At 35.9% G+C, this 14,533-nt stretch overlaps 1 pseudogene; it reads right to left on the minus strand.

Annotated features, from left to right (window-relative positions):
- Positions 1 to 976: 976 nt before the first annotated feature.
- Positions 977 to 4,974, minus strand: LOC130724779 (probable LRR receptor-like serine/threonine-protein kinase At3g47570; annotated as a pseudogene).
- Positions 4,975 to 14,533: the final 9,559 nt, after the last annotated feature.

A 14,533-nucleotide genomic window follows, 5' to 3' on the forward strand; every position in this document is an offset into this window, starting at 1 on the left:
AGCTGATGCTTGTGCATTGTCCAACTGAATATCAGCTTGCAGATTTATTCACTAAGCCTCTGAAGGCTGAGAGGTTTTCTTTGCTGTGCAAGAAGCTCAATATCATGTCACTTGATAGTGTTCTGAATTAGGAGGGAGTATTGGAGTTAATTGTAATTCAGAAATATATGTTAGTTTTACAGTTTGGTCCCTAGGGTCTGGTGTTAGTGGACTTAGGTCCTCAGACTGAGTAATAAATACTCAGAGTCAATCAGAGTCAATGTAATTGTACTGTGTGTGCAAATTAAATAAAAGTTTTTCCTTCCCTCTGTTTGCTCTCGTGTGTTCTCATTGTTCTTTCATCTGATGATCAGAATCAAGAGTGATTCTTGATTCTCTTTCTTTTAGCTCTGATTGCATTCTAGTTCTACAATTGATTGTGATTATCAATTGCTTATTGGTGGTTTCTGAGATTGAAATCCAACAGATACTATTCGAGTTCATTCTAGTTGTTAACTTGGCAGCTTGTGTCAAGTGGATTGTGTGGTTAGAGGATAAACACCTTTCTAACCATCCATTTAAATATTCCTAATCTAATCATGTCGTGTCAGCAAACCCAATCTGTGTGGGTGCAAATTGGAGTTGATATGATCTTCATGGAATTTTTGTCAAGTAGGATTTCTTCTGTGGTCATTTACACAGGTGAGCACCCAGCAATTGAGTTGGCGTTTCTCCAACTAACACGCTAGAACAACTACAAATAAAGGAAATAGATAATGCAGTGGGAAATAATGCCGGGATGTCCATGATTCTTAGTTTTTTGTTGTTGTTGTTGTTGTTGTTTGTGAACTTCATTGTTTATAAACTGAAGCTAGAAATTAAGAATTCTCAGCTATTTCGCTGATGCTTATGCAGTAAAATTTGAAAAGTTACGTCTGATCAGTGATCATGATCGAAATAAATATGGAAAGTATATAGTATTACAACTACTGATAGATGTTACATGAAAGATGGACATAACTCAAGTGCAAATGGACATAACTCATAAGTCCAAAGGTTGAACTCAAGTTACAGAGCATTATGTTGCATACACACATCTCTATCTCAAATGACTACAACATTTGATTTCAGCTTTAATTACTCACGTTCGAACAGGAACATCTGAAATTGGAGAATACGCCTATTACTTTCGAAGTTTAAAAAAAATATATATATAGAAAAAATTAATAATACATATAAAATTAATTAGTTAAAAGCTAATGTGACAATATTATGCAATTAAACATCTAAAATTCTCAATTGATCTCACCAGCAAGGAAGGCCTTTCTGATAATGTGTAGCTGTCTGAGGACACTCATCATGTCCATCCTTTCTTTTGGTAGTTCCATTGAACAAGCAAGCCCAATCCCAAAAAGTGAAATTAAGCACTGCTCAGCATATGGGATAAGATTCCATCTATTTTCTCCAACTGTTGCTTCTTCATCTCTTGATACAAGTTGTGGGTCCAAAATTTGTAAAAGATTTTTAGGAAATGAAATTTCCACAAACTTATGCAGATTTTGACCGTCTTCAAACAATTCATCTGTAGGTCTTTTTCCGGTAAGCATTTCCAATACAAGAATTCTGAAGCTATAAATGTCGCCATATGTGGACACTTCAGAACCCACTCCATACTCTAAAATATATTTTGCAAAAAAATGTAAATACTCTATGTCAAGTAAGATATCAAGTTTACACCCAAACATAGGAGAATTTGAATAAACAATTATTGATGAGTATAAAAAATACCTGGTGGAGCATAACCAATAGTCCCCTTTATTCCAATTGTACTAGTTTGCATATGAGAACCATCAACAGTTGAAACAAGTCTTGCTATGCCAAAATCACTCACATAAGCGACCATGTCATTGTCAAGAAGGACATTATTCGGCTTTAGATCACAGTGAAGGACCAATGGCTCACACTCATGATGAAGATAATTTAATGCAGAAGCAACATCAATAATGATACTTAATCTTTGTTGAAGATCCGGAGGCTCAAAAAGCTCTACACCTCCACTCCCGGGATGACGCCACTGTTCTAAGCTTCCATTTTCCATGTACTAAAAAACTAGAGCTTTAAATTCTTGACCTTTGTAGTCTGTGCTGGAACAACATGTTAAAATCTTAACCAAATTCCGATGTCTGATATTTTTTAGTGCATTACATTCAACAATGAAACTCTTGTGAGCTCCCTTCTTTTGAAGGTTCAAGACCTTTATGGCAACATCTTTATCTTCTGGCGCAATATTTCCTTTGTACACAGAACCAAAACTTCCTGATCCAATCAAATTTTTGGCTGAGAACCCATCAGTTCCATGATGTAGGTCTTGGTATGAAATCTTAGCTAGTTGGTCAATTGTTGGTGAATCCGAAGATGGTTTGTTAAATTTTTTCCTCATCCAGTAGATGGTTAGGATAAATGACAGAATGAGAAGAAAAGCAACCACACTAACTGCCGCTCCTATCAGCTTCAAATTATGGTGTTTTGCAGGTTTTATATCTTTGACAGGGCATGGCAATAGATGCAACTTTGAAATACCTCCACATAGCCTTTTGTTTCCGGTCCCCGCTAACGCGCTTGCTTTCTGAAAGACACCTTTTGTTGGTACTTCTCCCTCCAAAATGTTGAATGAAACATTCAAGTATTCCAAAAATGAAATATTCTGCAGATCCTTAGGTATTGATCCAGACAAGTGGTTTCGTGAAAGATCTAAACGTCTTAGACCCTTGAGTGAAGTCAAATGGTATGATTCCATGGAAGGAATTCCCTTGTAAAAAAAGGTACTCCAAGCTCATGCATTCTCCAAGGGCTACTGGAATATCATGTGTCAGCTGATTCTCAGAGACATCTAGCCAATCGATATTTTTTAGCCTTCCCACTTCTACAAGTAGACTGCCACTGAGGGAGTTGTGTGACAAGTTCAGTAAGTTTGTTAATGAGAAAAGACTAAAAACTTCAACAGGTATGGATCCTTTGAGGTTGTTTCCTGAAAGATCTAGGTATTGTAACATTTGACAGTTTCCTATCCTTGTAGGAATATTTCCTTCTAACTTATTTTGTCCTAGACCCAAATAGAACAACTGAGTGAGTGAGGTTGCCAATAACAGCTGGTATATCTCCTGATATCTTGTTTCCGCTCAAGTCTAACACTTGCAGCCTCTGAAACTTTGCAATAGCAATCGAAAAAGTCCCTTCAAAGTGGTTGCTTTCAATGGCCAGTAGAGTTAGACTAGTTAGATTTCCTAATTCCATAGAAATCTTTCCTGATATGTCATTACGCCCAAGATAAAAGTAACTGAGTTGGGATGATAAATTGCCCACAGAGTTTGGCAAAGGACCTCCAAAGTTATTGTCACTTAAAGCTAGAATTCGCAACTTACTACAATTTGTCAGTGATGTCACAAAATCAAAGTCATTGATTGATTTTTTACGTAGCTTGTTAGAAAACAATTGTAGTATCAAAAGATCTTGCAACTTTCCTAGACTTGGAACTTGTCCAATGAAATGGTTTCCACCGATATCAAGTTGTGTAATAGTAGAAGCATTTGCAAGAGAAGTGGGGATTGGACCTGATATTTGGTTCCCGCCAATGAGAAAAGATTTGAGATTGGGGAGAGTGTGGAACATGTGGGGTGGAAGAGAGCCATCAAATATATTGGTTGGGGTTGAGATTACAGTAAGAGATGTTATGTTGTAAACACAAGAAGGAAATATACCTGAAAAGTTGTTCCCACCCAAATATATGAATGTTAAGTTTCTGAGGTGACATTTCTTGTGGAATATTTCCCTCCAAGTGATTAACAGCAGCTGATAGAAATGTTAAGGATGAAAGATTTCCTATGACTGGAGGGACTCTGCCAGTTAAATTGTTTGCCGAAAGCTGCAAAAGTTGAAGCTTTCGAAGAGCGCCAATTTCAATCGGTATCTTGCCAACAAGATTATTTCCTTGTACAGCCAAGGCTATGAGCTCAAGACAAGTTGTTAAGTTTGTAGGAATCTCCCCTGCAAATGAGTTATTGGTGAGGTAGAGTTGCTGCAACTGTGACAACCGACCCAATTCTTGTGGGATATTTCCATAGAAGCTGTTGTTTCCAAGGTCAGGGATTATCATGAAAGAGAGGTTGCCAACATGAGGAGATATTGGTCCACGCAACTTATATCCTTCTAAGTTCAACTCTATAACCCTTTGATTCATGGAGCTGCATGTGATTCCATGCCACTTGCAGAAGTGGGTAGAGCTATTCCAAGAATCTAGGATTCCAAATGAGTCATGGGATATTGATTTCTTGAATTCAAGCAATGCTAGATGATCTGTTTGGTTTCCAGTTGTAGAGGCTTTTGCGTTTAGGCAAAGGTTGAAAGTAAAGAGAAGGCTGCATAACCAAAATGAAGATGCAGGAAATGTGAATGAAAAAAGCTTCATTTGGTTGAGGAAATAGGATAGTGGAAATTGAGTATCTTTAATTACATAGGTACCCACTAGGGTGCACAAGTAGCACTTTGGTCGGGTGTTTAAGTAATTTACCATAAATAAATATTGAAATTGAAAAAAAAAAAAGTTAAACCATAAACATGATCTAACCCAGATCTAGATCCTTCTTCACCTCCTTCTTCACTACATCAGATCCCAACCTACCCACCTCCACCTTCCTCATCTGAACCACCCCAAGTGCTACCCTCACTCACCTGCCCAGATCCTTCCACCGTCGCTGCTCTCCTCAGGTTGGACGAGATGCACGAGGAGTGTGCTAAGCAGTTGAAGGTTGCAAGTGCAGCAGTGTGGCAAGGTGCGGTTCTCGGTGGAATTCTCTTCTGGGTTGTGTCTTCATACCTCAACCCTCTGTGACTCACCTCGTTGACACCGAAACCCCTCTTATCCTCCATATGAGTCGTGCGTGGCGCAATCAGTGAAAGGAGGTTGTGAGGAGGAGGTGGATGATCAGGTTGTTGCATTATTGAGGAAAGCAGAGAGCGAGAAAGTGAAGAGGGTTGATGTTTCTGGGTTTCAGTTGAGGATTCTTACTGAGGCTTTTTTGAAGATTCATGGCTTGATAGAGGTAGGTGTATTTTGTCGCTTCCAGTTCATGTTGATCAATCTTCTACATCTTCATCTTCTTCCGGTAACCAACAGATCCCAAAGACGTAACATATCTGATTTACCAGCGCCGCTGAGGCCGCCTCTGTCGCCGTGAGATTGAGGCTGCCTCTGCCTCAACAGATCCCCTTTAGGCTCTTTTTTTTTACGCTGCTATATGTTTGGATGAAATTGTAGAATTAAAGTCACTGATTTGTCCAATTTTTATGAAAAGCTGTCTCTTTTTATAATTTAAAGCTTCTTCTTGTGTCTGCGTTTAGTTTAAACCTCCTGCATCCACCACCTCCACCCTTCCTCCTGCTGATGCCCGCCCTAACTTGAATTTTCTTCACCCACAAATATGGGATTTCATGATAATACTGTTTGGTAAATGCTACCATACAACAATTGTATCATACCTGAGTGATGTGGACCAATAGGAGTTGCTTTGACCGTAAACTTTGACTTCTTTATTTTTCTTTTTAAAAAATAACGAAAAACAAAAAAAAAAGATTTGTATTAATTACGTTATGGTCCTTACATTTTTGTAATTTCGTTAAGTGGTAACCCAATTTCATGAAACTTCTTTTTTATGTGTTTTAGAGTTTTCACATTCAGGGAAAAAGATTAAGCTTCATCTTAACCCAGAAATTCATCCTTCATCATCATCTTCTTCATCAACATCTCCCTTACCAAAGTCAAAACCTCATTTCATCTTCTAAAATTCAGATCTAGAAAAGAGAGAAACAAAAAGCATCAACACCAGAACCCACCACAAAAAAACTCTTAACCCCCAATCATCTTCATCCCTTCTTCATCTTAACCCAAAAAAACCATCTTCATTCTTCATCTTAATTCATATCCCTCCAATCATCTCCCTTGCTTCAATTTTTTTCTTCTAATTGATGGAACAAGAATGTCTAACTTATGTAGAGATCACCCAAATTATATTCTTCTAACTAAGATACTAAACTATGACCACACAAAAATTGAATGAGAAAAACGAAAACTAGTAAGCTTCTCTGTATCCTTGTGGTAATTTTATAAGCACCAGTAACGTGTTAAGCTCAATTGGTGTGGGACACGAGCGAGATGAAGTGAGACAATTGTTAAAGGAAGAATCTTCCCTCTTCTGTTACAATAGCATCTGCAGAATCACAACCACACACTCACAGCTTGTTGAATTTCACTCCAATTAAGAAAGGAAACGAAACGATTTGAAAGGGACACACTTAGCAGAAGCAACGGTAGTTGCTGCAAGAGGGATAATTGAAACCCTAATTGAACCAATTTGTGGAGCTAAAACCAAAATTAAGAAAGAAAGAAGATCAAAACCCAAAAACAAATCGAATTCATTATAGCTAATTTGCAATGAAAGGATCAAAACCCATAAACAAATCGAATTCATCTTCCACAATCCAGATCTGAAAAAAGAAAAACAGAAAGCATGAACACCACAGAACCCAGCCACAACACAGATCTGGAGAAGAGAAAAAAAATCATCAACTCCATCATCCCCCTCCCTTCTTCATCTTCATCAACTTCTCACCCACCAAATCCAGAAACCCAAACCATCAAGGGAAGAAGGCAACGCAGAAGGAGAAGGGGCTCTATTGAAATTCCGATATGGAGGACGTGGTTCACGAATCGGGGGTGGGTGTAGACGCAGAAGACTACGTCGTGGTGTTTGGATATGTACCAGGTGCAAGATCGATATGGGATTATTGAAATTATGTGTTCGTTCTGGGCGTAGGAGGAGGGGGAGGAAGGAAAGAAGAGGGTCATTCACAATTAATACCTTAATTGAGGACTAAAAAGTAAATAATGAAATTAATAATAACATTTATTTAAAAGAAAAATAGAAAATAGAAAATGTTTAATTAATTAAATACTGGATTTATTTGATTGGTACACATCAGCTAAGGTATCATACCCCAACTAAGTGTTGTGGTATGGCAGCAAGCACTATACTGTTTTGATGAAATCTGAAGCTGATTTCATGATAATATTATTTTTACTTTATCTTTTAATTAATAAATGAAAGAATATTACATTGTTACCCTTTTATCATTCTTTCAATCCTAGCCGTCTATCTATAGAATATTCTTAGATTCCAAATCTAACGGTAATTAAATAGTGGACCACCGGTGGACCAAAATGCTACTTGCCCACCCTAGTGGGCACCAATTACATATATATAGCGCTATGCACGTATGGACCGAAATACACCACATAACATGAGGATTACTTTGTCTCACCTTGATGGACCGAAATACACCACATAACATTTTCATAAATAGATACATATTTAATATGTTCCCGATGATTAACTCAAGTAGTAAGAGTTATGAGACATAAGGGTTGGGTGGGATGAAGGGGAAGGGTCTCGGGTTCAACCGGTTGGATGACCTTCAGCTAGCTCTTTTCAAATATATGCAGTGATAATGTAACTTTTTTTCTACCGTTAACTAATCAGGTTTTAAAGATATGAGTAAAACAATTTTTTAACTAATTGATGTCATACATATTCAAAATTTTATTGGTTGATAGTGTAAAAAACATATAAGTGCATCAAAATTAAACTCATAAGTTAGGCTTTAAGTTTTTTGTAAATAAGTTTGACCTACTTAAGAATGAATGTTTAAGAGCATCTTCATCCCTAACATCTTAACTAATGGTTCTTAACACTATTCACGTAGGCTCAAAGTGCAACGTAGACTCTAAGCAACTCATATGCAATTGATGTAAATTTCACTCCAATCACGAGTTTTTAACTTTGAGTTCTTAGCACTATTCTCTAGCATAGCACCACATTATTTATATGTTTTATTTTGATAAAGCAGTAAAGTAAAGATCATAAAGCAATAAAACAATCTAGATGAGAGACGAAAATATATTTTATGCTAAGAATTTATAAAGCAAAATTCTTTGGCCAAGAACTGGTTCTTAGATTTAAGAATTAAGAACTCCACATCAGCCTTCTTCAATGCTTAAGAACATGGTTCTTAATTCTTAATTAATATAAAAAAATTACTTCTAAAAATTAGGGTTATGGAGTTGCTTTAAGCTTAAGTTGTTACTTGTCATAGGATTTTTTAGGCTTTGATCTGATTTTCTCGAAAGACCGACCTGACAGGGTAGTCTACATCTCAGGGTGTGTTTGTTTTTCAGTTGGGGCATCCAAAAGTACTTTCAGGTCTTATGTAACTTTGTGTCACTATGTTTGGCAAATTAAAAACCACACTCACCCAACCCACTTTTAACCCCAACCTAACTTTCATCTCAACTCTCCAAATTGTCACTTCTACATTCATCCAACATACTTTCAACCCCAAACTCTATTTTGAAATAAAAGTATCCAAACATAAATCACATTACAACTAACTCACTTTGATTCAAACTCTGTTTTGTAAACTCACATTCACTCAAATTTTATTTTGCAAACTGAAATCCAAACACACACTCACTAGCTAGACCAATGTGGAAATAAACCAAGCTTATAAGTTAATTAGCTAAAATATACTACACCAATTTTGGTGTAAATAATCAGTAGGATTATATGCCTATACTTTTCTTCTCATATAGGCCTTCCATATTTCATTTCCCAGTGAAGCTTCCTGTCTTTTTTAACGTATTAACTTCCTCAAATGTTATGGCATAATTCATTGACTTGACGTCAACCTTGTACAATTGCACATAATTAAGTACTCCATTCATTGTATGGCCTGTGTTTTTCTTCATCGATGGTGTCTTATATACATTTATGATGATCCATGACTGAAAGGGAGTGCATAAAAAATTTGAGTGGTGGTCTAATTTTGGGGAGGGTATTGTTATTGGGAATTGTTGTTCAAACCCCTCACAGTTATTCAGATCCTCTTTAAATGTGTAAAAATACTAAAATGCCCTTAATAAAAAAATATAAAAAATTCTCACTCACATTCTCTCCCTCTCTCCTTACCTCTTTCTTCCACCACCCACCACCTCCGCTGCCACCACCACCGCCGCCACCACCGCCACCACCTCCGTCACCACCACCACCACCATCACCACGAGTGGCGGAACTTCAACAAAATTACTGGGGGAGCTCAAATAAATTTAAATATATAAATTTCGAAATATTTTGTTAACAGGAAAAAAGTATTTCATAGTGAATTAAAAGTCATTTAGTCTAAGTACATAAGTATTTTAATTTATATATTGATATCATATACTAAAATCCAAATCACATAAAGTGTTGCTAACCATAATGAAATAACTGAATTTCCTTAAGTAAAGTAGCATAATCAAAGTCTTGAGCCAATGACTATGAGCGTGAGAAGTGAGAAAGATGAAGTTTTCAAAGTGCAAATCCAAAAAGTAAAGTTAAAGTGAGCTTTTGTCAATTGTGTTCAGAAAGTACTAAAATATTAGTATTTTATTTTTTTTATAAACTTGTTGGGTAAGTCTCCTACTTTTTCTCCTTTTTCTGATATTATGAGTCTATGACGTTTTTTTAAAGAATTTGGTACTTGAGTTGGTGACATTGACATGAGTTTTATTAGTTTTAATTTTTTTTGTGTGTATTAAATTACTCTCACAATTTTAACCCGTGTATGGTGAAAGTTAAATATATCTTTAAAAATGGGGCTCCTAAGGATCAAAGACTCAACATATAATTTAACAACTTTTTACCACTGCAACTTACACTTGTTAGATATTATATATATGATTTTATAGACTATAATATATATCTTATATACTAAAAAAAAATTTGGCCAAATCTGTGGGGGAGCTACAGCTCCTCTATGTCAACCTTAAGGTCCGCCACTGATCACCACAACACCAACCACCATATTCTCCTCTCTATCTCCTCTTTCCTCCACCACCACCACCACCACCACCACAACAACAACCTCCATCTTCTCCTCTCTCTCTTCTTCTCTCTTCTTTTCTACTGTTAAAGTGTCGTTTTTAGAATTGTTTTTTTTTTCTACAATCTAACGCACTTTGAAAGTGCGACCCTAACGCACTTTCAAAGTGAGACAACTGTCTCATTTTGAAAGTGAGAGAGCACTTTCATCTGTCTCACTTTCAAAGTGAGACAACTGCCGCACTTTGAAAGTGAGACAACTGTCGCACTTTCAAAGTGAGAGAGGGGTCGCACTTTCCAAATGCGTTCGACAAGGGTATTTTTAGATTTTTGAAAATGTTTTAGGTCTGAATAGCTGTGGGGGGTCTGAATAACAATTCTCATTGTTATTTTAAAATTAATCCATGTCAATGAAAGATTATTGTTGTGGAACATATATTTTCCAGGAAATCATTTTCTACGTCCAAAGATAAATAAACGATAAATATATCACCAGTCAAAAAAATAAACATTTAGAAAAGAACATATCAACTCAAGGAGGATTTTTTCATAATCAATTATTTTTCAGGTTTTATATATGCATATGATGCATATTATATAATGAATTGTGCTTTTTTTTTCACATTTTCTTGTGCTTTTTTTATAATGAATTGTGCATATATATATATATATATATACGGGATGTATCTTATGAGAAAGGTAATCTTATGTGAGAAAATGAGAATAAATCACGACTGTTAGATCTAACAATCAACGGTTAAGATTAAAAGAATTTAATGGTCATGTGATTGTCACATGATCACTTAAAAAAGTCGCATGACTTAATGTTTTAATCTTGACCGTTGATGGTTAGATCTAACGGTCGTGATTTATTCTCATTTTCTGACATAGGATTACATTTCTCATAAGATACATCTATATATGCATATATATATATATATATATATGCATATTATACGCTTTTGTAGATTGGATATTTTGGAGATACCATCTATCATTTTAGTGTTTGTCATAGAATAATTCATATTCCTTGACTAAGTCAAATTAGTGTATAATTTAGGTTGTAACGAGTCAAATCATGTCAGTCATGGAGTTTACGTTCAGCATATTAAATAAATGATCCTTTGTAAGGTACCAGAAGCAGAAAAGGACTACTTACTAGAAGGCTTAGTAGCACTTTTGGTCCCTCACGTTTGTCCTATGTGTGGAAATCGTCCCCTAAGTAAGAAAATAGAAAAAGAATGTCCCTCACTTTGTCAAACGACAGCGCTTTTGGTCCTTCATCACTGTTCCGTCAATAAACTAACGTTTTCTGTCAAATATTTAACATTTTTCCTGAATAAAATTGATAAAAAAATTAAAAAAATGAAAACTCATAAAATTTATGATGTTCTTCATCATAGCCAGCAAGTTCTTCATCTTCCTCAGTTATTTTCCAGAAAAATAAGAAAAAACGTGAGGGACCAAACGTAATTGATGTTGTTGCTCGATTCAGGACTGAGAACAAGGAGGATTTAGGAGGTACTTCAAATCAACGCTCACAATTGCGCCATCGACGCACAAGATCAAGGCGTGAAAGAGGGAACTGAAATGGAGATGCAAACCGAGTTGATTTTTGAATGAAACTGCAGAAATTTCAGATCTGACTCTCACCCACACTTTGTATCCCTAATGCTTGAGAAATTTCACCTCAAACAAATCCCTAATTTTCCAATGTCTGATTTGGTGAAATTTCAGATCTGAAAATGGCTGATTCTCCCTCAACCTCCTTGTTCTCGATCTCACCCTCCCTCTTTCACCAGTTGACTAAAACCCTTCTGCTCTCTCTCGTGGTGGTCGGAGGTGATGGAGTGTGTGTTGATGTCGGTGGGGGAGAGATAGGCAGTGACACAACTTTTGTGTGTGTGGAAGAAGAAGGTTGGAAGTGTTGGAGAGATAGTCGAACCCATGGTTTCTGAGGAACTTTTCTTGGGTTTTTTCAGTGTTAAGAGATGGTGAGGAAAGAAGCATAGAGTTTTTCTAGTGTTTTTAGATAAAGATGAAATTGATGCAGATTATGCTGGAAGAAGATGATTATTGATATTTTATGTGTTTACATTATTATTTTATTTTTAATTTTTTATTTTATTTCTAAAAATCGTTAAAATTTGAATGAAAGTAAACGGAATAGTGATGAGGGACCGAAAATGTTGTCGTTTAACAAAGTGAGGGATTATTTTTGCTATTTTCTTACTTAGGGGACGATTTTCGCACATATGGCAAATGTGAGGGACCAAAAGTGTTATTAAGCCTTACTAGAATGAGTAGAACTCTAGAAGCAAGTAAAGTGTGGATTGGTCGATGAGTGGGTTAAGGGGGTAATGAAATTCAAATAAGAAAGAGAAGGAAAAGAAATGGAATCCATATGTTCTCTAATAAATTTGAGTCAGGACTTTGAAAGAGTTTTTTTCATGAGCCAAAGAAATTTCATTCAAACTTAGCACAAGGGGTGCTAAACCCAAATACAAAGAGGAAAAGAATGTAGTAGTAAAATAGCCACCACAAAAAAGAAAAGAAAATAACAAATTAGAAAATCAACAAAAATGCAAATATTATGATCAATTCCACCCACCAAATAACACACTAACCATATGTTTGGTAGAGTAGAGAGATAGAGAAGAGAGAGTAGAGAAGAGAGAAGTTGAGTAGAGAAAAATATATGAGAAATAGAGTAGATTTATAGGTTGTTTGGTATAATATAGATAAAGAAAAGAGAGATGAAAAATAATGAGGTGGAAGAGTGAGAAAAAAGTAACTTTTGATTAAAAAACCATTTTTAAATACATAGTTTATTGTGGTGGGGACCAGAATGCAGATAGTGGCGGTTTAGAACCACCACTAACTGCAGAGAATAAATAAAAAGTTGAACATTTGGCCATCTCTTCGCAAAACGCGAAGACTACAAAAAGCAAGGAAATTCCACCATTTATCTCTCTCTTCTCTACCGTGATTGGTTACCAAATAAGGGTGATTGGTCTATCTCTCCCCTATCTCTCTCTCTTCCATCTCTCTCTCTCTTCAATCTCACCTCAAACAAACAAAGTGTAAATAAAAGGCAAACCAATAACAGTTCACAGCATCTCATGGACAGCAGCGTTGCCATAGCCAAGACTTTCAGGTTCGGATCCAGATCTGACATTGAACTCCTCCTCCATGGGTTCGTGGATTTTTGATTTGGTAGGGAAGGTCAAAGGTGGGAGGGGAGGGATATTCAGGTGCGGTAGTTTCTATCTTCAAACACTTGAGCTTTCGCTCGTGGATGACAGGAGAAGAAGGCAAAAGCTCGAAATCGTCATCGATCTCCATGAAAGCACCAACACCATGGCAGAGAGAAATATGAGATTTCGAACTTGAGCAAGCAGGAGAAAGAGGAATCGCGTGAGTGAACTTGGTTCGTTGGAGAGTGCTCAGTATAATGAAATAAAATTAGTGATGATGAAATTTCGTCACTAATTTCATGACAAACTTGTAAAACATGTTTTCCAACGGATTCAGTGATGAAAGTATCTTGTGAAAGATAATTTTGTATCAAAATCCGTAAGTATACACAAAAATGGAAATTTTAGTTACGAAATTAGTGATGAAATTTTTAGTTACCGAATTTTCCGTCACTAATTTTGTCACTAAATACTTGGAAAACAAATCCGTATATAACATTTTTATCAAATCTGTCAGTCTGTCACTAAAGTCGTAACTATTAGCTATGAACTCTAGTCCGTCCCTAATTTACACTTTTTTAGTAGTGACATATGTTCTTAAACATCTACTCTCAAGTGCAGGTTCGAGCTCATTAGGTGTTTCTACTTTCTAGTGAAGTAGCTTTAAATTTTTCATTGTTATACCTTCATAATGCTTTTAATTAATGTCAATTTCCATAGTTTGAATATTATTCCGACACTTCTTTTGAAAATCGAGCAATCTACTATATTCAGGGAATATAAAATTTTGGAGTTAGAAGGTGAAAAATGCGTTCCTGTATATAGAACAAAAAAAAACTGTGAAAATTCATTGATTGATAAACTAATATTTGTCTATTTCTAATTTATGAGAAAATATCAAATTTAAACATTAAAAGGTAGAAGAGAAGAAAAAATTTGCTAAAAGGAGAAATGGGAGGATAATTTGGTAAGGTTGTAATATATTTATAATCTTAAATGCTAACCAACTGTTTAACTATGGTTAAATATCGTGGCTGTTGTTCGGAATGATTAGCCTGGTTTTTGGTATTGTTCTGAAAGATATCGGCATTTGGGTTCTTGATTAATATGGCTTCATTAGTATTAGAAATCCTTTAAGTGGAGTTTCTTGCACTTCTTCATGGGTTACTGATTTGATGGGAGCGGGGATTTCATTGTGTTGTTGTTCATACTGATTTGACCTTAGTTGGTTCTTTGCATCTTCAAAGGGAGTGTCCCTAAATTTCATTAGTATTCAACTATCCTAAGTTTGCGCAGGATTGGAGGGTGTCTTTGCAGCATATGTTGTAGAAGGAGAATACAAATGACATATTTTCTAACTAAGGATAGGGCGAGAAACACTAGGAGCTT

The sequence above is a fragment of the Lotus japonicus genome, chromosome 6, assembly GCF_012489685.1.
Source record: "Lotus japonicus ecotype B-129 chromosome 6, LjGifu_v1.2".
Classification (NCBI taxonomy): Eukaryota; Viridiplantae; Streptophyta; class Magnoliopsida; order Fabales; family Fabaceae; genus Lotus; species Lotus japonicus.